Source organism: Mesoplodon mirus (genome assembly GCF_964341445.2).
Source record: "Mesoplodon mirus genome assembly, chromosome: 12".
NCBI classification, from domain to species: domain Eukaryota; kingdom Metazoa; phylum Chordata; class Mammalia; order Artiodactyla; family Ziphiidae; genus Mesoplodon; species Mesoplodon mirus.
The window spans coordinates 13600608-13625323 of NC_138988.1; the positions used below are offsets into that span (position 1 = coordinate 13600608).

Below are 24716 nucleotides of genomic sequence, written 5' to 3' on the forward strand. Positions count from 1 at the left end.
AGACTCTGACACATGTCACAATGAAGCAACTTCCATTAAGTTGCAGCAATGAATGTCCCTTCATTTGACGGACTCTGAAAAATTGTTCTATCTTTCCCCATTCCCATGACAGCTGTCACCATGTCATATATAGAGAAAAGTTTAAAAAAGAAAGGCCTCTCGCTTTCCCGACAGTTGTCACCACTAGCGATAACATAATATGCAATGTTACCAAGGGGAAATAAAACACTGTATAAGAAACTAGACACTGCCTATATTGGAAAAGCCCACATTTTACTTTCATAAATCGTAGGATCAAAGGGAAACAGTAGTATCATTTATAATATTTCAGAATATCCCCTATGGAGTATATCTGTCCTGTCTCCAGTATACATCTCAATTCCTATGGTTCTGGAGAGAGCATCTATCCCAGATAAAGCATTCAAAATATTTCACTTCACATGTCTTTAAATAACTAACCACAAGACTTGGGTGTCAGGGAAAGATGTATCAGATCAATTTAGGACGGAAGGCAAAGATTTAGGGCATAAAGCAGTGTAACATAAAATGAGGCAAAAACTTTTAACTTGACAGGTTGATAAACTTGTTGATCTAATACATTTTCTTTTCTGATTTCAAATAACAATACAGTGATAAAAAGATGCCCAAGAAAGAATTCCTTAGTTATAAAATCCAGTGTGGGTGGAAGGAGGAGTTCAAACTGGTCTTTACTCTTATTATTCAAATGCAGTGCAGACCCTCCCAACACTGGCATCATTTGGGAGCTACTTATAAATTCAGATTTCAAGCCTCACTCCAATCCTGCTGAATCAGAATCTGCATTTTCATACTTTAATGTCTGAAAAGCACTGTCCATGCTATTTTCCCACTCGTGTCACTATTCAATGTTTGGATTCTCGGGCCATGGAAACAATTAATTTCTTACTAGTTACAGCTATTAAGTAATATTGACATGAGAAAAGAAATGTAATGCAACAAAATACATACCCTATTGTTAAATTAACTAAAAGTTCAAAACATCAGATTTCTCATGTGACAGCTATGCTAAAGCCTTAATATTGAGGGCAGGTTAAGAGATATTCTAAATCAATTGATATCTAAGACTACATCATTTGTTAAGAGTCTCTATGGAAAATGAAACAAGCTTGTTAATACTGACTACAGATCTTTAAAATACTACATCAGTTTGATGCTGAGGCAGTTTGAGGTTGATGCTTACGCAAATGTGACTTTGCCTAAGAAGGTGGTGTTTCTAGATGTTGAAAAGGAAGGGGCTTGTATTGTGCTGGCAGGTAATGTAATGTGCTTTGAACTGGCCAGTGACGTATTTCATGTATATAACAACTGCTTAGGCAGGCCACATGCATACCCAATTCAATGATGTCTGCAGAGGATCTGCCTGCCTGGTGATGGTAAAAATAAACCCTTGAGTGCTCTGTGTTTAATTAAGGAAGCAGATTTGGAAAGCCATTGAGCCTTTAGGCTCTTACCATTAAGAATCATCCCGTTCATCACTTCCTAGGATCACACGAGGTCAGGACCACTGTACCAAAGCTCAGAGACAACGTTCTGTGGTGACTGAAGCACTACTACTTCTGTGCCTCTGAAAAAAAAAAAAAAAAAGACATCAGATGTCCACACAATTAATCACTGAAGAGTGTTCAGCCCTCAGAAAAAAGACAAAGCTGTCATCTCCTCAGTAAATCCCTCTAACTGGCTACTTCAAAACTTTGGTAAGCTCCCAGGTTACCAAAGGGAAGTTAAAAGGGAGAGAAAAGTCAGTAGCCTTGGGGAAAGAATCGATAAGGCAGACAGGCACTATATATTCTAGTACCTATTTTCATTTTATACACTGAAATGAAATAGTGCACTAAGAGCCCCTTTTCACTTAGTTGGCATAATATTTACTTCCTAATTATCATCTTTAATACTAACAGCACTTTGCAGTTATAAAAATATCTTGTTCCAAAAAGCTCAAAATGTTTCCTTACATATCAATTCAACTCTGCTTAAGACCATGTCTCAGGGAGGGATGGCTGTACCCATACCAATGGTATAAATATAGTTATAAATAGGTTTCAAATTAGTCAATTAGATCAACTCCATCATTTAAGGTGGGTGGAAAGGAAACATCTAAGAAATAAGTGACTTGTTGGGTAGATAGAAGTCCAGCTTTATTCACAGAAGTGAAAAGAGGGGAAGGTCTGCCTTGGTAACTTGGGTGCCTAATTACAAAAAGCTACTCTCAAACAAGCGTACAAACAAGAAGTCTGCTTCAGTGATTCAGCTATTTTAGGCCAACATAATTCTGAGTTCACAAAAACATCCAGAAAATTGTTTTGTTCCTTTACTTCATATGGCCTGTATAGGATCAATTTAAATACCACAGAAGTACTCTTAGCTGGAGAAATGAGCCAAAAGAGCAAAAGGAGGCAGTGGAGATGCAAAGAAAAGCCACCAAGGTCTCCAGCATAGCGTACAGAACCTCTCCTTCCCTCTTCTTCACAGATTTTGCCCAGTGAGAATGGGCACACTTTGATAAGGACAGCGACTTTCTGTGTGTTTTATTCATCGCCGTATCCCTACACCCTAGAGCAGAATGAGGTAAATAGTAGATAATTTTAAAATGAATGAATGAATGAACTAGGCTGGCAATCATGAAGATGGGCCCACCTGCTGATTCTGTCAGCTGCACGGTAAGCAAGAAAAATGCGAATGCCTAAACATCAAAGCATTGTGTTCCTTTAGCAGATACAACCTGCAAAACGTCTGTTGTAAAACTACATAGCATATAGGCTGTGTCCTTGAGGGGAAAAACAAGTGAAAATTAGACCATCTTTTCTAATGTGATGTGACGTGTCTAATCTCACATAATGCAGATGTGACAGAAGCATCTGCAGGTTTCCTCTACCTGCCTGATTAGATACGTGCTCTGTGTCTGTGCAAAGTTTTTTTTTTTTTTTTTTTTTGCAGTATGCGGGCCTCTCACTGTTGTGGTCTCTCCCGTTACGGAGCACAGGCTCCTGCCCATGGCTCACAGGCCCAGCCGCTCCGCAGCATATGGGATCTTCCCAGACCGGGGCACGAACCCGTGTCCCCTGCATTGGCAGGCAGACTCTCAACCACCGCGCCACCAGGGAAGCCCTTATTTTTTTTTTTTAAAAAAGGAAATAATCATCAACGTATCCCTTTCAACAGTAGTGTAAATCATGTTTGGCAACGTTAGTGCCAAATTTAAATAAAAAAATTACACGTTAGTAAAACCAGTCACTGTAATTGTAGTCTATCAAACTGAATAACAGGTATATTAGATCTACTTATTTATTGAATTCTGTGTGATTAACACCATACTTATGCCTGTAAAATAATGAGTTCTTAAATCTGACCCCTACAAATTGACAATCTGGAGACATATTAGGATCTAAAGAAGCTTTGTAGGAATCCTAACACATTTTGTTCTAGTCTCCTCTTAAATTCCTTTCTAAAAGTGCATAGAATAACTTATACTAGAGGATGTAAATTACAAGTATATATTTGAAAGCTGTCTCTAGCTTTGAAACACTGAAAAAATAAATAGAGGTATTTAACATGGGTGACGTGTAGCAACACTGAGCACACAATCTTACATGGCACTGAAGAAGGATGCTTATGCACTATCCTCAGCCAACCCTGTGGATGCTCTATTTTCTGACATCTGGTCTACCTCACTCATTTATGTTTTCAGCCTGGTATCAACAGGCCCTTTCTTTGGGCTTTCTGGCGCTCAGTAGCTTTCTAGTATTACGGCATGATCATAGAATCTAGAGAGCAATTCAAGGGTTACTCTCTTGCCAGAGAAAGAGCACCATGGTGTTCTGGAAATTCTACGCTCTATTCCTAGTCACACTGCTTACTAGTTTAGATAAGCCCCTAGCCCTAACAGAAGAGAATCAAACAAGACAATCTATAGAACATTTCCAGGCTTAACATTCCATGGTTTCTTGTCACTGTTTCCCCATTTGCTAGGGTGACCATTCTTGACCTATGACAGGGTCACCTGCATGTCCCCATTACAAGTTCTGCTACATACGAGAATGCCTTCTAAAATTGTTAATCAAAAATACTTTTAGAAAAACAGTTGTATCAATGTAGCCTTGCCCTAAGCAATTATATCTGTAAAATAATATATTTTATTTCCTAGTTACATATTTTTTTCTTTTAACATATCCATTAAAAGTATCTATCTATATCCTAAAGTCATCAGACATTCCATCAGCGGTATTTGCTTCACACTCTGGAAAAACTGCCATGGGGAGCCCAAGGTTTACTAAAATGGATATTTTAGAGAAATTATCAGAGTCTTAGCCAGACTTTCAAACAGGTTCCTAACTCTATCTTTCAGATAATTTTGATATTGAATACCTTCAAATACAAACTCAAGAATGTTTCCCAAGGGAAATATTTTAGTCTATCATTTTACATGAATATCTTGAATATTACTCACGTGTTATGAAATTAATTTGGAAAAAAATACCACTGTAACCAATGTATCATTCAGCCATACCCCTTGATGAACATCAGAAATTTGCAGATTTTAGCTTTGTTGTATATACACACACACACACAGAGACACACACAGACATACACACACACATGCACACACACCACTTAGCTGAGAAACTGTTTTTCTCCTAATAATTTAGGTAAGAATGTTTAAAAGTAAAGTCATTTTTAAAGCTTTCACATCTCTTAGAGGTACTCGCATGCCACAAAAGGTACTTTCAACAAGAAATATAACACTACAGGAGAGGTTAACGACAGCAATCAACTGAATACCCTGGTGGATTCCTGCAGGGAGAGGTAGAAGGGGGACTCCAGGGAAGGACTGTGTCAGTCTAAATGTGCTGCTTTTCTTTGCTCTCAGCACACAGCCAGACAGCTGGATGGGAGGAAGAGTCACACACCTTAAATTACCAGATTCACAGTTAACACACACATCATAAAGATGTCAGAGACCATGTTTGAACACATGATTTGTTCTCTTCTGGGAGATGGTGCTTGTTTCCCCACCCGGGGTCGAGCATCATGCCTACCAACCTGAAAGGTGCACAAACGCATGGAATTCTAAGCAGCACGAGGCAAAGTTCTTGCAAATGACTGTGTATAATTAGTGACGTGACTCATTTAGAGGCTCCTGTCCGATAGAAAAGGGCATTTATCTGACTGCTCCAGAGATCTAAACATTTTACTCTGGATACGATGCTTAGTAGAGTAAAAGTGAGGTGAAATGATTTCAAGAAGTCCTTCCATATCATGGCGCATCACGCCCCACAATAAGAACGTTAAACTTACTTGTGAGCAGTTGAAGTGATTTAATAAAATCAAACTCCTAAAACTTCCTGGTCACCTCTCCTGGTATTCTTTAAGGTCATACACATAAATGGTGAGCGGGTGTGTGTGGGGGGGAGATAAGAAACACAAACATTGATAGGAGAATCAAGACAATTCACTAGCAACCTGTATGGACAGCTACACAATGTTTATGAATACTTACCACATGAAACATGATACCCATATACGCTATTCCAGAAGTCCTCACTAAGTAAGACAATTCACACTGATGCCACAGTACACACTCCATTTACGATAATTCTATTTTTAAAACTTGTTTGGGCAGTTAAGAGCCAAAGGCATTCCTTTTTGTCTGTGTCTCCTCACTGATTTAAATTTCTTAATCATTTGCACAGTAACTTAGCAATACCTATGCCAATTAATTTGGAATTAGTCCCAGTGCCCTGACACTTGGTGCTTTTTCACTCACTCATCACAATACCCTCTTTCCTCTGCTTCCTTATTTACAATGTTTGTTTGTTTGTTTTTGCAGAGCACTCAAATTTCTACCCCTTGATACAGGGTTTCCTTCTGGCAAGCCTTCAATCTCCCTCCTCGAGTCCCCTGTGCCGAATGCGTGGCACAGTCAGCTTCTCTAAATTCCGTCATAGCCTCAGAATCTGTTGCTCTGCATTTTATATCTAACCAAAGAAATACTTTATTCCCTTGCAGCTCCTTCTGATATGCTCCCTTCAATACTAAATCATACTGGTCCTTCCTAGAAACAACAGAGAAATTTCATGCTGATATGCAGAAAGACTCTCATTCCTACGCTGGAATATAAGCAAAGACAGGAAACCATGAACAAAACCTACTGCCACATCTGAGACTGATTTACAACTTTACTTTTTTAACTATACAATAAAACAGTCTGATAAACCACTGGAGCTATTAACTAAGTGATACTGAATTGAACGTCTCAAGTCATCAGATCCACTGGTTTAAAACCAAAAGTAGTGCCCTTGAAGCTGCCTGGTAACTTTATAATCAGGGATTTGAGAGCCACAAATTATCAGACATATCTGTCACCATAATAGTTTTTGCACAGAAATAGTACAAAATCATTTTGGTCATGGAAGGATGCACAACTATAAAGCCGAGGAATTATTCCATGTTACTGATTCTACTTACTACAGGGCCCGCCACCTAAAAAGTCAGGATATCTACCCAATTTTTTGAGATTTGGAAAATTAATTTTATACTCTGCATGATCACATCAAATACAGTCTATGAGTTCAATAAGGAATAACATTAATATTCAAAATAAGCCACATAGAGATTTCCTAACAGTAAAACTTGAGAGAAAAATTAATATTCCAACTTATATTTAAAAGCTGTCCTAACACTACCCTTTTCTGGAATAAGCAGCAAAGCCCACCCAAGCTATTGATGTCATAGAACGGTCACTTAAAATCCATCTCATAAGTACTCACTGGATGTTAAGATATATACATATAAATGTTGTCAAGTGTTAAGTAGAATATTAGCCTGCAATTATTTTGTGCCATTCCAGCTATTCAGTCAATGTGTATGCTCATTTCATTTACAAGTGAAAGAAACAAAAAACACTGTCATCCTTGTACTACAAATATCAATTCTGAAATTAATTTAGCTTCTTCCAGTACTTGTAGTGAAGATGATCAAACAAAATTTACTCACAATTGGGTCTGAGTACATCAAAAAGCCCCAGAATCATTAGTGATGGTTCAGTAACTTCATCATTTGTCGATTTTAACTGACAGTCTTATCTCGTAATGAACAGTTCTGAGAGTACAATAAACATAGAATGAAGAAAATCTTCCATGAAGTTTTTTTCTTTTAACGCTCTTGGATGCTACAAAGTTGCCTGCATGATTATGCTGTCAGGTATATATTTCATACTAAAATCATTTATGGCTTTTTATTTTCCATACCATCTAACAAGACTGTCATTTTTCATGGAAAAATAAAATCCTTTGGTGAACATTTTTTCCCTTTTTAAAAATCAAGCTCTTTAATATCCTGCAAAACTGAAGTGGATTCTCATTTGTGAAATTTTGTTTTTGTTTTATTTTTAAATTAAATGTTGTCAGCTGAATACATGAGGATGAATCCTGCTTAGTCACCTTCAATTTAGAATATAAGATAAATTATTCTCTTACTTTAAAATTTAACATGGGAAATCTACACACACATATATACACACCCATAACTTTCAGTGTGCCTTCTGCACACACCTGCCTAGGACTAAGTAAACATAATACACAACAGAGCAATGTATCAGTGTATCAATTATACCTCAATGACCTCTCATAAGAAAAGGTGACAAACAAACAACTTACGCAAAAGAACAGGTGATCCTAACCTTGTTTCTGTTTGACTTTAGAATAAGTCACTAATGAAAAAACAGAGGAGGGAGGCAGGAAAAAAGGGAACCAGGGACAGGGTAGAAAGACAGGGAGTGGAGACAGAAAAAAGAAGGAAGGAAGGAAGGAAAGGATAGAGGGAGGAAGGGAAGGAGGGGAAGGGAAGAAAAGGAGGAAGAAAGAAAAACAAGAATCCAATTTGTTTTGGATGACAATTATATCACATTTTGCCCAGTCCCGAGGCAATTTGAAGGGCTATCAGGAGTGAGTGAGAGGCTAGGATGAGGTGTCATGAGATCATGGATTTTCCTAACCTAGAGAGTATCTTAGAAATCATACCATTTTACAGGGGATACTGATGCACAGAGAGGCGGAGTGCCTTTTTAGAGCTTGCACAGCAGCTGAAAAGAGGTTAACTTAAGTGTCTGCTGGGCCAGGTGAAAACCTAAGGAGCAGACACTGATATTGCAGAGTCGAGGTTTACTAACATTTAAAATCATCCCCAAATTTTTTAGGTTATTAAAGTCATGCTTTTTCTATTCAACCATATTCACTGTTGAACATCTCGTGGAAAGAGTTTACAGACCTTCCGGCTTCACCTCATATTTGCGGGTGCAACCCATTAAGCAAGGATAGGGTGCAGTCTGTATGTAAAAAGGACCTGCTGACAAATTCTGCTGAGGATGCTGTGAAGTTCCCTCTGTGCTTAGCCCAGCAGCTCTGGGACAGACATGACAGTGAGCCAAGGGCCCAAAGCACAGCTGCCAGGGGGCTCTTCTCTCTTGCTGTGCCCCTTCTCACAGCATTCTTTACTTTGTTCAACTCTAGCAGCTTCTGGATGCTGAGGGAGCCCTGAACTGGGAACAGCCTGGAAATTATCTACAGGGCTCGTATGGTGGACTTGTACTCACGCTTGCAAATGCATAGAGAGATAAACCCTTTTTACATACAAAATGCAAGACTTTTATTATCTTTTATAGCAGTTAAAATTTATTTTGAAGGCCAATCAAATCACCATGAGTTTAAAAGCCCCTATTACAAGGTATATGTAACACCCATCTGGCCTCCCCATCTGTCAAATGACCAGACCCTAAACTAACCCCTGAAGCATCCAATCCCCTTTTCTACAGATTAAGCATAACTGAGGATACAGTGTCCCAATTTTTATTAAATAGTTAAAATATTTCTAAATAATAGGAGCACACGATAAATCTTGCAAATACCTCTTGTAGCTTTGAGGTGACCAGCCGCAAAAAAAAAAAAAAAAATTTAACATCACAGGCATTGACATTTCTAAATGTTTGAATGGAAAGAAAGAAGTCAAACTTAACTACTTCAGAAGAATACCTCTCTACAAAGGGCAAAAGTTCCTGCTAAATATATACATACACACACACACACACACACATACATATATATGTGTATATATACACACACATATATATAGAAGAATTCAGGAGTCACACACAAAATTGAAACTCAAAAGAAAACAGCACGTACTAAATTATTTAGACACAAAACAAACGATTGTACAAAAATCACTGGACCTTAACTACTTCTATTTCTGTTCCTTACATCATTTTAAATAAGATCACACCTCTGTGAGATCACATACTTGCACTAGTTAGAAAAACACAAACTATTATTTAAAATATAGCTGAGACTTCCTCAGTAACCATCACTCACACAAGTCAGCTCAGTTTGGGAAGAAGGCATAAGGCCAATCTTTTGCTTAGGGGAAATGTAACTAACCATCAAATCCACTTGCCATTATTTCAGATTTCCATATTTCAGACCCTTAAACACACTTACTTTTATCCAGAGAACAGAATTCTCCTCAAGGACAGCCCTGGGACTGTTGGCTACCCAGAGGTACCACGGCCATTCTCCTTTTGCTTCATCTTGCCAGATGCTAAGTGGTCTTTATTGGTTTGTTAACTTTTCCCCTCCAAACCTCAAGCTCTGAAAATGCCTGTGCTCATGTACACAGCCATCTATTTTGAGTCTTCTCCCCCTTGCATCATTCCCCTCAACAAAATCTAATGAGAACATCCTCTGTCCTCACCAGTGAGACACTTTGATACTTCACAGCCTGTGGTTTCTCTCTGCTTTGAAACTTACTGCCTATTCAGAAAAATTGTATTTCCACTCCGGAAACTGCGGGATCCTCCGGCTCCACGGACTCAAGCTCAATGAGGGCACTTTGATTGCCCTTTGCAGATAGGAATGATTCGAAGTTCACTTTGGTCCACCTCAGCTCTGGCCATTGGTTCAAGTGGTTAAAGCCTCTTATATTCAAATTCTATTCTTACAGCAGCTCAATTATTCTACTTTCAATCCAGGAAGAAAAGTGTGGTTTATATTTAGGTTAGGGGAAACCCAGACCAAAAATCTGTATATCCTTTTCCACAGTGATAATGATCTTTAATTTCACTAAGCCATTGATCATTTGAAAGACACCATGCAAACATTGTTAACAATATTAATTTCTAATATCATTTTTATGATGAATTCATCTTGCATACTAATTTGATAGGTTGCATTTGGAGACATATGAAAGATAAATGAACCCAGAGCTGAACTGATAATTTTTGCTTTTTTAAATTTCACATCTCCATAAAAAGTAGTGCATTCAAAAGCAAAAATGGGCTAAACATAGACTCTTATTTTTCAATACCATCCCTTAGAATGAAAAAAGACATATACTTTATATTTGCAAATATTCCTAATAGTTACCCCCACCCCCGGCAAAGTTTCTAAATAGCATGCAACTGAAAAACAAGAGAAACTTTCCTGTTTCTGCATTTCTTAGTAGCAGGAGAGAGCCACAAAATAAACTATCTTAAATAAATTCTGGAAACACTGACACAAGCATCTTTTATACAGAAATGCAAGTAAGATGATCTCTTTACATATACGCATGACTTCTACTTACATTTTTCTCGCAATGGCCAGAGATACAGAAGATAAATATATGCTCTAGCCATCCTGAGCACCACAGACAATGCATGTATGCTTCCAAATTTCAAACAAAGCCAATAATTTTTAACTTCTATAAAAGCGTTCTAAAAGGTCTCTTATCTCCTTGTATGAATCAATTATAAAAGAGATCTGACAGAAACAGCAAGCTCCAAACAGATTACACTGTCTCACCAGCTTGATTCAACAAAGAGCGATGGAACAGAAAATCAAATGCAGCTTGCAAAGTCACATTCACATGGAGCTGCAGGGAGGAAGAGGGGGAGAGAAAAACCTGGTACTTACAGACTGCAAAGTAAAATGTCCCAGTTTCGCTTTACATGTTACAGCGAATTAAACAGAGATTTCAGCTCTCAGCAAGTCCCTGCTTCCACTACACTGATCATCCACGCAGAACAGGCCCTTATGGATTGCTTAGGCAGCTGGGAGATAATGGGACCATATTCTCATCTGGGACTAGAGATGCTGAACTGCTCTCCGCTGTGCACTGCATGGCTCTCCGCCAGCATTAATCAAGGAGGACCCAGCTTTGTGGCTGTGTTCCCCAAAGGATCGACATAATTAGCGCATGAATCAAAGACGCACACTGGGAGAATCACACACATCTCTAACTGGCTCTGCTCATATCAACCTGATTAGGAAATCAACTTGGTTCCCCGATCAAATGTGTTCAACCTTTCAAAGATATGCAGAGACTCGCACAGCTGTTTACAGATTTCAAGGGTGGGGGGTACAGTTTAAGGCTTCCTTCCCAATGGACAATTTATGTAATTCCTCAACTATAGAATATAATTACACGGGTTGTTCGGTATATATGGTGGGTTTGCCCTGTGATTTGGTTTGTCTGTTAGTGTTACTTGCGGCTCCCAGGAAGCTTACAGGCTGCAGCATTGCCCCTCTGGATTATATGGGACACGTGTGCGTACATTCTTTGCAGATCTAGACTTTGGGGAGACTGGTTAGACTCAAGATAGTCTCTCTGGGGGCATTTTATGTCTCCAAATGTATGTTTCTTCTTGAGTCCTAGAAGTCCAGGGCATTCAAAGCAGAGGGTTTGGCATGGAACTCAGGACACCAAGTATTCAAAAAGGAACTGGCAATGTTGATTCCGCTTGTGTAACTGGAATAACACTCTTCTTTACTCTGCCTGCATGGTGATACAGTCAGGAGTTGCAAACTAGTAGCCTGTGGACATGCTTGGTTCGGCAAGAGAGAGATTTTAGAATTTGAATGTGAACATTTTTAAACAGAACATGTGTTCTGCACTTTACCAAACCTGTGCCAACTCCTGCTTTTGCTCATATACGCTACCTGCCAGCCCTTGAAGATATTTGCTTATGTAAATTTGACCTTAGTTAAGCAAGTGTGGGTTAGAGATGTAAAACTTTCCATTTCAGAGAAAGGAGACATCTCGTGTCACTCATCAAAGGCTGTGATTAAGGCACCCATGTGATAATTTAAAGTTCCAACACACACAAAAAGCTGCTTATAATTAATAGGCCTGTGTGATAAAGACAGGGCAGATATTAGGAGGAGAGAAAAACCGTTCTTATGCTCATCTTGCTACAAAAATCATATGACCTACAATATGACTGCACCTCTCTGAGCCTTGTTTTTCTTATCTATACAATGGGGCCTTGGTCTAGATCTCTGAGGACTCTTGCAGATAAGACAGTCTACTATTGTTCTAAGAACTAGAAAGTGGATCTCCTATAGTGTTTATACTTCATAGCAGCGACCTGAGGAACGGGAATGAAATAAATGTACGCTTTTTTTTTTTTTTTAAAACTGTCCTCAATTGGGAGGTCTCTGTTACCTTTGAGGGTCCCATGAGAAATTGGCTAATACGCAGCTGTTTTAGAGAACTAGAGGCAGCATGATCTATGTGAGTAAATTATAAATGTGTAAAAGGAAAAAAAAAGGCCAGCCAGAAGATGGTTTTGGCTATTTCTACACACACTATTTCTGCCTGAGAGTAAAACATCTGGATGAAGAGCCAAAAGTCTGGTCAAAATGTTTTGTCTTCATGGTGTCAATCACCAGATACTTTGATTTGTGAGGAAAGAGTCTTTTTATATTTAAATGGGATTATTCCGGCTTACTTTCTTACACTCCTACTATCCAAAGTAAAGAAAGATAGGGTTTCTCTTCACATTGTCAGTCACGCCATCTTTTGTGGGAAAATTTGTATCATCAAGGTCAAGACAATCCAAACTGTCCTAGGGTTTTGATACTGGTCTCAGGGAATCACAGAAAAATGGACCCACATTTTCCTGATGCTTTACTGAATAACTAGAAAAATAACTCACCCAAAGGACACAAGATTTTGCAAAAGATGCATGCTACCAGATCTTTTTGTGTCCATTACCAACTCATTCCAAACTAGATACAAGGCCTCAAGTAGACTTACTATCAATAGTTAATAGTGACAATATACAAAGTGAGGGATGATGAAACAGTATAATTAAACTTAAAAAAATTCACCAGACTTTTGAGTAATTTTGTGTTGGTTCAATACATTTGTTTTTGCAACTATTTTCAATCCAATTTCTTTAAAATAACCCATTTAAAAAAAATTTCTTGGGGTATTCTTGCAAATTGGTGTAACGTAAAATGACTGGCACAAATTTCATGTTTGTTATTTTTATCTGGCTCATTATTATTGAGACTTTAGCACATCTACTTCACGCGACTCATGTGAGGTGCTGACAAAAACAGGTTAATTAAATAGCAATTGTGCGTCTCAGTTATATTAGCAAACATATTGCTGCAGCAAATGAAAACAGGAGCAAATTAAAATACAAACTGTTTATTCAGTGGTACAGTCAAAATAAATAGTTTAATTGGTTTTAAGTTGTATTCAATCTCTCTTTGCCTGGTAATTACTTTGATTCATCTTTGATTATGGTATGTGATAGATTCACTTTGACATCATGTGATTTACACTTGTTTCTAATGGTAGGTGATAATTACTAACTAAAAATCTCTAACTTCCATCAGTTCTTCATACATTACTCCCCAAGACATACCATTTAAAATATGGTTTATAACAAAAGCCTAAATCTGGAAAATGTCTGTTTTTTTTTTTATTTTAAAGTCAAAGCCAACATTAATGGCAAAATAAATATAGCAAAGAGAGGGAGTAAATGACCAAAATGATTAGTAACTGCAAACAAGAGAGACTGTCTTCATAAATACAGTAGGGCCTGATATATTACCCCAGAATGTATTTTGGAAGCCAAAAATATACAGTGATTGTTTTAGACTTTATGTGGAAACTCCAAGAAAGTGCATCTCTTTGGAATTGTCAACAACCTACATTTTTAACAACACTCTTGTCAAGGCTAATAAGGACCTGGGGAATGGGGCCCCTGAGGTCTTTTTCTGGCCACAACACAAGATTCAGCAAGTTAAATACAGTTCTGAGCTTCCGCAAATCTAGGGGAAAAATGAAAGTTATGGCAGTAATTTCCCAACAGGTTGAGGCTTAATATTTTTTAATGCTTTGGAATCTTCAGCAGTAACTCACTTGATGTGCATATAAGTGCTCATTGCTTCTTCTAGAAAGTATTCATACTTCCTATTCCTTGCCTCTCTCACTAAAAGTCAGAGCCAAAAGCTGAGACAACTGACATTTCTCCAGCTGAGAACAAATTTTCAAAGGAATGGACAGTTCAGAAATCACTGCCCCAGGGCACCCACTGGAATGACAATCTAAGCAGCTTGACTGGACTTCCTTTTCTAACTGAAAGTGATGGAGCCAGTAAGAAATTAATCAAGAAACAAGCCCCAAGTATGGATCCACACGAGAAAGTGTGTAGCCATATTCATTTTCCAGGAAGTAATCAGACTGCTGTAACAGTAATCCACTGAGACCAGGGTCACAAAATTAAAACAACCTGTAGAGAAAATAGCCCATTTTGAAAATTACATCACAATGACATCAAATTGACCTATAAGCTAGATTGAAATGCAGTATGCCTCAATATTTATCTACCACCAACTACTCAGAAGTTTGGAGCCATCGTTAGCAAATAATGTCAGTTAATTTAAGGTGTGCATGCATGGGCCTATGTGTTTATGTGTGTGTGTATGTGTGTGTGCATACGTGTGTGTGGAGAAAGACAAGGAAAGAGAGAGAGGAAGAGAGACAAAGTGTAGACAAATGGTTTTGCAAGTGGTATTGCTCATTTACTTTTAGGGGTAGAACTGATTTATCCTCGTTACACTGGCCAAAGAACACATACTGATTTTCTTACCACCTGAGAACAAAAATTCTTTTCCTCAGAAGATTCTGATTTTTCTTCCAACAAAAACGGGAAGTTTTAAAAGACTAGTTTTTGATTGTCACAACTCAGGGGAGGGGGGTAAGTGGCATCTAGTGGACAGAGATACTGCTAAACAGCCTGCAATGCACCGGACATCCCCTCCCTCAAAATGATCTGTCCCACATCTGAGAAACCCTGACCCAAAGGAATCTTGATGGAGTCCTCATAGTTAGAATTCTTAAGAATTCAGAGCTAAGATGAAAAACTGACCAAGTTTAAATGGTGTTGCTCTAAATATAGCTGCAGTAGCAAATGGACTGTTTTGCCTTGAACGTTACTTTAGACTTTCCAGTATGCTTTCACAAAAATTACAATATTCAATACAAGAAGCTAGTCCAAAAGCTGAGAAAATACTGTAATTCCAAGTCTATTAGTGCAAACAAACGTGGGCCTTAGAACAAATGGCTAGTGGCATGACGCAGTGAAAAAGTCAAGTCAGCACAAGCACCCAATATGGCCCTCGGCTCCCTCCTCCTGCTTCTCACAAAACCAAAGAGAACTGAGAAAAATGAATCTCAATCCAGCTCTGTTACTCTCTCTTGCACCCCCACCATGGAAACCAATGAACACAAGTCTATGGCAAGTGGACGGCCGTGTAATTCCACACATATTTTTTTCTTTCTATCTCTGCGATTCCCCCTAAACAGATGGGTATCCTTTTGTATGTTCCCATTTCAGGAATGTGATTTCACTCCTGAAATAGATAGACTTTTAATACAGAGTTGGGATTAAACATGCCTCAAATATGCTTCAATTCATGGACCTTCCTTAGGAACTCAGTTGTAAGACCTCTTTTGCTTACTCATTCAACAACAACTTATTAAGCACCTACTAAATTCATTGTCCACTTAAATTATGGGGGAGAGAAATCGAATCTCTCAGCATCTGCTTTCCTTACAAACTTCATGCATTTATATGGTATCCCCTACATCATCCCGTCTGGCTCAGAAAAAGTTTACTGCATTTCTCATCATCCACTAAGATTATTATTATTTATAAACAGCTTTATCACTAATGACTCCATCTCTAGTGCTGAGCTCTTCTGTCGGCTCCAGGGAGGGTAGGTGCTAGGTAGACGGCAGGAGCTTTTCATTTTATTCTTTGGCATCCCTTCCATCAACTGCAAAAAGCCTTGTTGTGGCTTTTACATGAGATGAGTCACAGCTCACCTTTGTTTCTTAAAGGGAAACTGTTTCCCCTTAGATCTGCTGCAGCTGGAACAAGATGAGAAAAAGGTACCCATAGTATGGAGACTGGCAGAAACAGAGCAAAATCCAAAAAGTTCTGTACTTGGTAAGATTACCAACGTTACTTTAGGAAAAAAGTGAGTGCCTGATTAGAATGGGCTAAAACTATTCTTATATTTTATGGATCAAAGAAAAGGAGAATAAGACGCCTGCTTTCCTTCCTACCTGCTTTGAGAAAATGGGTTAAAGTTTTTTTTCCAAAATGGACTGATTCCCAGATACAGAGGAGTAGACAATTTTGGAACACACGTAAATCAAAGATTAAGAGAGAGTTCGAGATTCTCTCTAGAAATTTTAAAAGCTGTTTTCACGGAAACTTCTTTTTAAATTCATACCCTTCTATCCTCTGTATCTATATGATGTAGAAACACTACTAGCAAACGACAAATGTAGGGAAAGCAACCTTTTATTCTAGGAATCTAAAGTTTATGTAATCTATATGATATAGCCACATAATCATATGTATCTTTAAAGTATACCTCTGTTCTTATGCTAGGTGATTATTTGAGACTCTGCAATTTTAAAACAGTATGTAATTTTATGGGGTGGGGGATATTACAGATTTATTCTGAGCAGTGAACAGTACAACAGGAGGAAGACTTTTGTCCAGAGACACAGTTTTATTCTGCCACGGCCCATCATTATTTTGAGAGCTTATTATGTGTCAGAAACCACTATGCACTTTACATGGATTAATTGAATCTTCACCGCAACCCTATGAGTTAGGTGTTTTTACTATTCCCGTTTCATAGATGAAGACACTGAGAACCAGAGATATGAGTAAGTTGTCCAAGGGCTCATAGCTCATAAATGGCATTTTTTTTTAAACTTTATTATGTAGAACTTTTATTTTTCACTGTTGACATTTTTTTTCCTTTTCCAATCATGTTCATAACAGAAAATGTTCTTAACTGTGTTTGCCTACAGTAAACCAATGGTTCTAAAGTTTGAAATTTTAAAACAGGCTGATACAAAATAAAGCAAATGTATTAAACCTCAAAATTGGTGGGTAGCGTTGATCTAAAATAACATACAAAATGTAATAATTTTAGATAAGATTATAGAGCACTATTTTCAACTTGATCATCTGGACTTCCATCTGCCCCAATTTTTTTTTTTTGAGTTATTTCAAACTTAGAGGAAAGTTGAAAGAATGGTACATTCAATACCCTTATATTTTTGACTAGAACTAATGTAAACATTTTGATGACTGCTTTCTGTTTTTAATCGCTCTTCTCTCTCCTTTCCTTCTTCCTTCTCTCTGTTATATTCATTTTTTCCTGAACCATTTGAAAGTAGCAGACGTCCTAACACTTTACCCTTAAGTCACTTTAAGAATTCGCCAAAATTTTTTTTTCAGTATTACTGAGGTATCATTGACACATAAAACTGTAAAATATTTAACGTGTATAATACAATAGTTCACCAAACAATGTTTTTCCAAAGAACAATGACTTTCACCTATATAACCACAATGAGAGTAAGGAATCCAAGGAGCGTAACACTGATAAAAAACTATCACTTACTACATACTCTCTGGTTAGGTGACACTGAGTTCTCGGTGCACTGTGTTGGGAGGTACGTATTGTCAATTTATACTGTTATTGGTGGTATTAAGTTTGATCTCCAGATTTCTCTGTTATAAATGTAAAAGTATCATTTTACTTTTGTAACTAGTAATATTTGGAGAATACTTCATATATGTCATTTTCTCAAACAGCTTTCACCTGCTCATTGTGGCACACATTGATGAACCTTGACTTAATTTTCACAACCATGGTTAGAAAATACCTGGATTCTTTGACCTCAATAATGTGTCAATTTATTTTCTTAAAGGATCCCAACCTACTCACTCTACCCTCTCACACAACATCGAAGTGGTGCTAATGGATGCCATCAGGAAATTTCTGCAAGTTTTCTCAGAAACGGAGGCCAATGATAACACATCAAGCTCTTCATGAAAATGTATTACCAGCTCCAGAACATATAAAGGTGGGAAGAAAAATATAAAATTAACCATTTTTTTGAGGGCAAGAGGGAAATCGTCCAGATAAATCTGGATATCGCTCTTAGTGATGTCTTAAGTTGAATAATGAGACATCCCCCTTCATATCTATAAACGCTAAAAATACTACACTTATCAGATTAGGGTCACTTTCAGCTTCTGCAGAATGCACTCTATATTTAGGAGCCAAAGAGTTCCTTTCAGACATTTTAAATTGTGCCATTTATTGATCTCTAAACCACTCTGTTTTGCTGTAGCATTTTTCACCTGAAAATGAATAAAAAATGAAAAGCCCTGGTTGAAATCCGTTCTCCACAGTGATGTCAGCGTGCCCTTTCCAAAATAGAAATCTAAACATTATCCTCCTCTTTAAAATGCTTCAAAGGACCCTATCAACTCCCTGGTCAAACCTAAACACAACCAATTCATACCTGGTCCCCACTCTAATGACCGCCTCCCTCAATGATTTGTGCTCTCTATTCCATTCATCAACTAGGATTTTTTTCCTCTTCCTTCCTTAAAAACTTCACGCTACTTTTCCCCTCCATGCAAATATATTCTCTCTTTGTCTATAATGCTACTCTACCCGAAACCCCTTCATCAGGAAGTACTTCTAGTCTTTTAGAGGTAGTTCTAACTATCAAAGTGCAAGGGTGAACACTCTGGAGTCAGACAGCCTGGTAGCCTAGATACTCCACTTACTAACTGTGTGAGCTTGAACAAGTTACTTAACTTCTCTGTGCCTGACTTTCTATATAACGGTGATAATGATAGTAACTATCTTCATCACGTAACTATCCATCTATTTATCCCTCTATCCAATACATTCATGAATCTAAAAAGAACTATTTCAGGATGAAGCATTTCTGAACCCATTCTTCCTCCTCCCCCACCCCCCAGGACAGTATCACTGTCGTCTTTGCACTCACATGATCTTCAGGCACACTGCTCTGTAATTATCTGGTGATACAACTATTTTGTCTACTGGAATATGACCTCCTCAAAAGAGCTATAACGTCCTGTTCAATTTTGTTAACCCAGCATCTAGCTCAGTGGTGTAGCTCTGTAAATGTTTAAAGAATTAATGCTTTTTTAACATGCGTGGCAGTTACAAAGCCATGCAACAATATGGTTTTCATCAGGTTCTTATATCATTTGACAATTCAGTCATGGGTATTAAAATGACAGGAGTAATAATAATAAAAGCATAGTCATTAAATTTTATGAAAGAGCTTTCACATCAGATTCGGACACCAGCGTTCTATCTTGGTTGTTTAGTAGTCAAGTATACTCAGGTAAGTAAGTTGACTTTTCTGGGAAGTTCTTTTTTCATCTGCAAAATGAAGGACAAGTTCTAGAAACATGGTGGGCTAAAACACCTCCTTTAAAGAGTCATAAAAATGCTGGTTAAAAGGATAAAAGAAATACACCAAAATTACATGTATGCACATGTGTATAGCAGAGCCTGAGAGGAAAAGAAACAAAACAATGCCAAGACAGAGTAGCAAGGTTAAGCTGACAACTGAGGGCCTATGAGCCCTGAGAGCTGGCTGGGATGTCAGGCCACACATCTCTAGGTGTCATTCACATAGGATATGATGTGAATTACTTCCTGAAACTGTGCAAGAAAGCATCTCTGGGGGCTAGAGAATGAGCTGTAATACGTGACAGGAACAGAAGAGGCATAAAACTGAAACTTTATTGCCAAAAATGCAATCAGTATTTATTTTACTAAGCACCTATCAAATTCCATGTATAAGTATTCACATGTATTTGTGATAACATATATAAAAGTAAAAATAGAAATAAGATGGAAATATTCAGTTAACTGGTTACTTATTAGTACCTCACGATCTAAATAATTTTTCCTAACATTGCCTTACTATATTCCAGTGGGGCATTTAAAATTATTTTGTCTGTTTCTAATTCAAAGGACAAGTGGTTATTTGTGGGATAGAGAGAGGAAGAGAGAACAAGTAAATAAACGAGTAAGTGAAATGATTCATTCAACTCATCCTTATTATCTATTGGGTGCAAATCAGTGAGCTGGTTTTAGCCACATTTAGCAACACAAATGGACAGCAACAATTATGGAGTTATTATCTCTGGGGAGGGAGACAGCAGATAAGCAATCAGTAATTAAATTAAATAATTAGAGATTCTTTTAAGAACTCTGCAAAAATTTTAAAAAAAAAGAGTCCTAAGATAGAGAATACAAATTTTGGCTCTTTGTTATTCATCGGAGTAGGAAATATCAGAAAAATATTAAAGAAGTAATCACTAAAAAGCAACATTAATAGAAAATATGTGAAATTTTTATATTCCACAGTGCTGGCCTAACTTTACCTGGGTCTTGTGAAAATAACCCCACTCCATCTCCCAAATCCCTTCTTACTAAAACGGCTTAGGTTTCTACCTGTGTACACTCACGGACAAAGGGCATTAAAGTGTTCACTGCATGTGTCAATGGCAGAATCACCGACAGCAGATATGAAATGTACCAAATTCTCGATTTTCCAAAGACAAGCTAATGAGCTAAGTCATTTGGAAAGTGAAATGTTAGGGGAATGCGAACTGCAGGGTACAGATTTCAGATGCTCTGAGGCCAGTTCACAGGGATCACGTGTGTCAAGCTAAGGATTTTACATGTGATTTAATCAGGGATGAGTGTTCATAGAAGTTTTTCTACAACTGGTGAGAAGAAAATGATGACATAAAACAGTATCAGAGGAACACTATGAAATACAATATGTAAGAACAGGGAACACTTAGTACCCAGGAACAAGTTCCCATTTGGATGGGCAATGGTAGAGTAACACTCCTGGACTTTGCCCATGAGATTAGAAGGATCAGAACATAAGTTTATCAGTTTCCTCCTCTATTCTTACTTTGGCCCTACCTTCAGAAATGGTGTTTTCTGTTCTGTCTGACCACACAGCACAGAGCCTGCCCCTTTGAGAAGGGGGCCAGGACACTAAAGCAGTCCAGGTGTGCATGTAACTGGGTGAATAAATCTGTTTAATTCAGGGGTAAATTATTAGTACTCTACTTGTCAACAGATCTATGCCATGTTTTTAACTTTATCAGTAATAAAGGTTTATTTTTATTTCTATCAGTCTGACTGCTAAGTATGTTTCTCAATTAATTCTGAACTTTATAAGTAAAGAAGAGAATTATTCTTAAGCCTCCTAAAGTCCCCAAACAGGGTTTTTCCTAGAATGTCTAATAACCCAAGAAAAATTAAATGAGCTGATTAAAAGCAACCAAGTATAATTTAACCAAAATTTCAGATGTCATCAAGAATAAATGGCTTTCTTACTGGTACAATTTTGTAGTGCCAATATATTTTCAGATGGCACAAAAAAGTTGAGTTTGTGTCAAAAGGAAAAAATTGATTAACTTTCCTTTGTTTTATACCTACTACACAGAAAGTATAGTATGGTAACAAATGGTATCTCCTAGGTAGAAAGTTTTTTGTATCTTTTTAAACCTAACTTCTCTGAGCAAACCCAAGCACAGATCTAACTCCTATTGTCATGTACATAGTAAGGGACCGCAGACCAAGTGACAAGATGTGCACTGCAGCCATGCACTGTGGATCACCATCTGCGCCCTTTCTGGGCCATGTTCCACTGGCTGAACTCTGGATCCAGTTTGAAGCCCTTCCTATTAAATTACTTTTGAGGCTGAAGTTTCCTATATTTTAGACCAGGCCTTTATAAAAATGTACTGTATATACCACTAAAATAAGCAAATGTTCTGAAAAATTTATTCATCTAACAAGCATATGATAAGTCATAGGATTAAGTGGCTAGGGATTTAATACAGGTCTAGACTTAATACTTGCTTTTCAGGATAGAGAAGTATAAAACCCATAGATATGCTTTTTAAGAGAGTTATTTATGAAAGTCCAATGGGAATCTAGAAAAGGGAAAGATTATTTCCTACTTGACACTTTAAAAAATGCTTTGGGGAGGAAGTGGTGTTAGAAATGAGAAATTGAAGGACTGTCAATTTTAGCCATTCAGAGATGGTTACTAAATGATGATTATGATGTTGAAGGTAGGCTTTCAAATAATATTTTGTAACTGCTCTACAACAGAAAGGGCTTTTCTCTAGATAAATATCATCTTCCTATTTTGGACACTGTCTCTGAGTTCTAGATTCTGCTGAGGATTTAAAGGACTTTCTCCCTAGGAAAAAAAAATGTATCCACAATTACAGTTTTTCATAAAATATCAAGGAATTCACAGACTTTCAGTTAAGAAACCTTGCTTTAGATCAAGAGAATATTATTAATGGGAAACATATTGCATATAAATAGTATTTTATACTTTTTCAAGAACTACCACATTATCACAGTATGAAGAAGTAAGAGGGCTATTATCATTGCCTCTATTTTTCAAGTAAGAAAAGCAAAATATAGAGAAATCAAGCAACTCTTCCAGTATTATCAGTTTCTTTGGGAGTTCCTGGGATTAGGCCAGTGTTTATTAAAATGCCTCCCTAGGGCTTCCCTGGTGGCGCAGTGGTTGAGGGTCCGCCCGCCGATGCGGGGCACATGGGTTCGTGCCCCAGTCCAGGAAGATCCCACATGCCGCGGAGCGGCTGGGCCCGTGAGCCATGGCCGCTGGGCCTGTGCGTCCGGAGCCTGTGCTCCGCAAGGGGAGAGGCCACAACAGTGAGAGGCCCACGTACCACAAAAAAAAAAAAAAAAAGCCTCCCTAACCTATGGGAATTCCACTTCTCTTAGCATCATTCATTTGAAACTTTAGAGAAATTGATTCAACTATATATGGGAGGAAAATCAAAATACTGGGTTGGCCAAAAAGTTCCTTCAGTTTTTAGGTAAAAATAAAAGACACATTTTTCATTTTCACCAAGAACTTTATTGAACAACATATTCACCCTTTTGTTCCACTACCTTCTGCCCTTTTTCAGGCAACTTCATAATTCCATCTTCCCAAAACTTTTTATCTTTTTGAGGAAAGGACTGTTCCAGGTGCCTTTTACAGTCTTCCAGGGAACCAAAATCTTTTCAATTAAGAGAATTTTGTAAAGACCGAAATAAATGGAAATCCTAAGGTGCAATGTCTGGTGAATATGGTGGACGAATCAGAGCTTCCCAGCCACAGTTTTTGCCTGGTCACCAAAGAAACATGCGGTCTTGTGTTATCCTGATGGAAGATTATGCATTTTCTGTTGACTAATTCCTGATGCTTTTCATCTAGTGCTGCTTTCAGTTGGTCTAATTGGGAGCAGTACTTGTTGGAATTAGTCATTTGGTTTTCCAGGAGGAGCTGATAATAGAGGACTCCCTTCTAATCCCACCATATACACAACATCACCTTCTTTGGATGAAGACCAGCCTTTGGTGTGGTTCATTTCACTTGCCCCATGATTTCTTCCATTCCATATTATTGTACAGTATCCACTTTTCATCACTCATCACAATTTGTTTTAAAAACGGAATATTTTTGTTACGTTTCAGTAGAGAATTGCGTGCGGAAATATGGCGATGAGGGTATTTTCACTTAACTTATGTGGAACCCAAACATCAAAGCTATGAACATAACCGACCTGGTGCAAATGATTTTCAGTGCTTGATTTGGATATTTTCAGTATGTCGGCTTTCTCCCGCATGGTATAAAGTTGACTGTTCTCACTTAATGTCTCAATTTGATTGCTATCAATTTCAACTGGTCTACCCAACCGTGGAGCATTGTCCAGCGAGAAATCTCCAGCACGAAACTTCGCAACCACTTTTTTTTTTTTTTTTTTTTTTTTTGCGGTATGCGGGCCTCTCACTGTTGTGGCCTCTCCCGTTGCGGAGCACAGGCTCCGGATGCGCAAGCCCAGCGGCCATGGCTCACGGGCCCAGCCGCTCCGCGGCGTATGGGATCCTCCCAGACCAGGGCACGAACCCGTATCCCCTGCATCGGCAGGCGGACTCTCAACCACTGCGCCACCAGGGAGGCCCCGCAACCACTTTTGACACACTCGATCAGTCACAGCACCTTCTTCATACACTGTGTGTATCTTTTTATGTGTTTCAGTTGTGTTTTTACCTTTCTTGAAATAATAAAGCATAATATGCTGAAAATGTTGCTTTTTTTCTTCCATCTTCAATATTAAAATGGCTACACAAAAGTTCACCAATTTTGATAAGTTTTTTAAAATGCACGCTGATATGACAGCTGTCACAATACAATCAAACAAAATTGTTTTGAATGAAGTTAAAGACAACTAAGCACTATTAGAGTCATCTTAGGGGAAAAAAAATGAACAAACTTTTTGGTCAACCCAGTAATAATAGTTCAGGTGAAAGAAACTCATTTTTCACTTGAAGGGAAAGAATCTTAATAAGCCATACAGGGCTGGTATTGCAGTCCCATAGTCTTCAATTAAGAACCTAGGCTGCTTCTATAATTTTCCTCCACTA

The 24716-nt window shown here is 38.0% G+C and overlaps 1 protein-coding gene across 7 annotated transcripts in view; it reads right to left on the reverse strand.

The window, feature by feature from the left end:
* CNTN4 (contactin 4) overlaps positions 1 to 11135 on the reverse strand; it is a 547079-nt gene extending 535944 nt beyond the window's left edge. The window contains exons 1-2 of one of the 7 annotated variants that reach the window (XM_082637404.1): positions 10980 to 11135; positions 1491 to 1603 (exon numbers count right to left, since the gene is read on the reverse strand). The gene's annotated coding sequence lies outside the window, so the exon portion shown is untranslated. Of the gene's footprint in view, positions 1 to 1490; positions 1604 to 9527; positions 9782 to 10650; positions 10760 to 10979 lie in introns of those variants that run through there. The other 6 variants (XM_082637405.1, XM_082637409.1, XM_082637403.1 and 3 more) reach the window with 6 other exon arrangements.
* Between the last annotated feature and the right edge of the window lie 13581 nt (positions 11136 to 24716).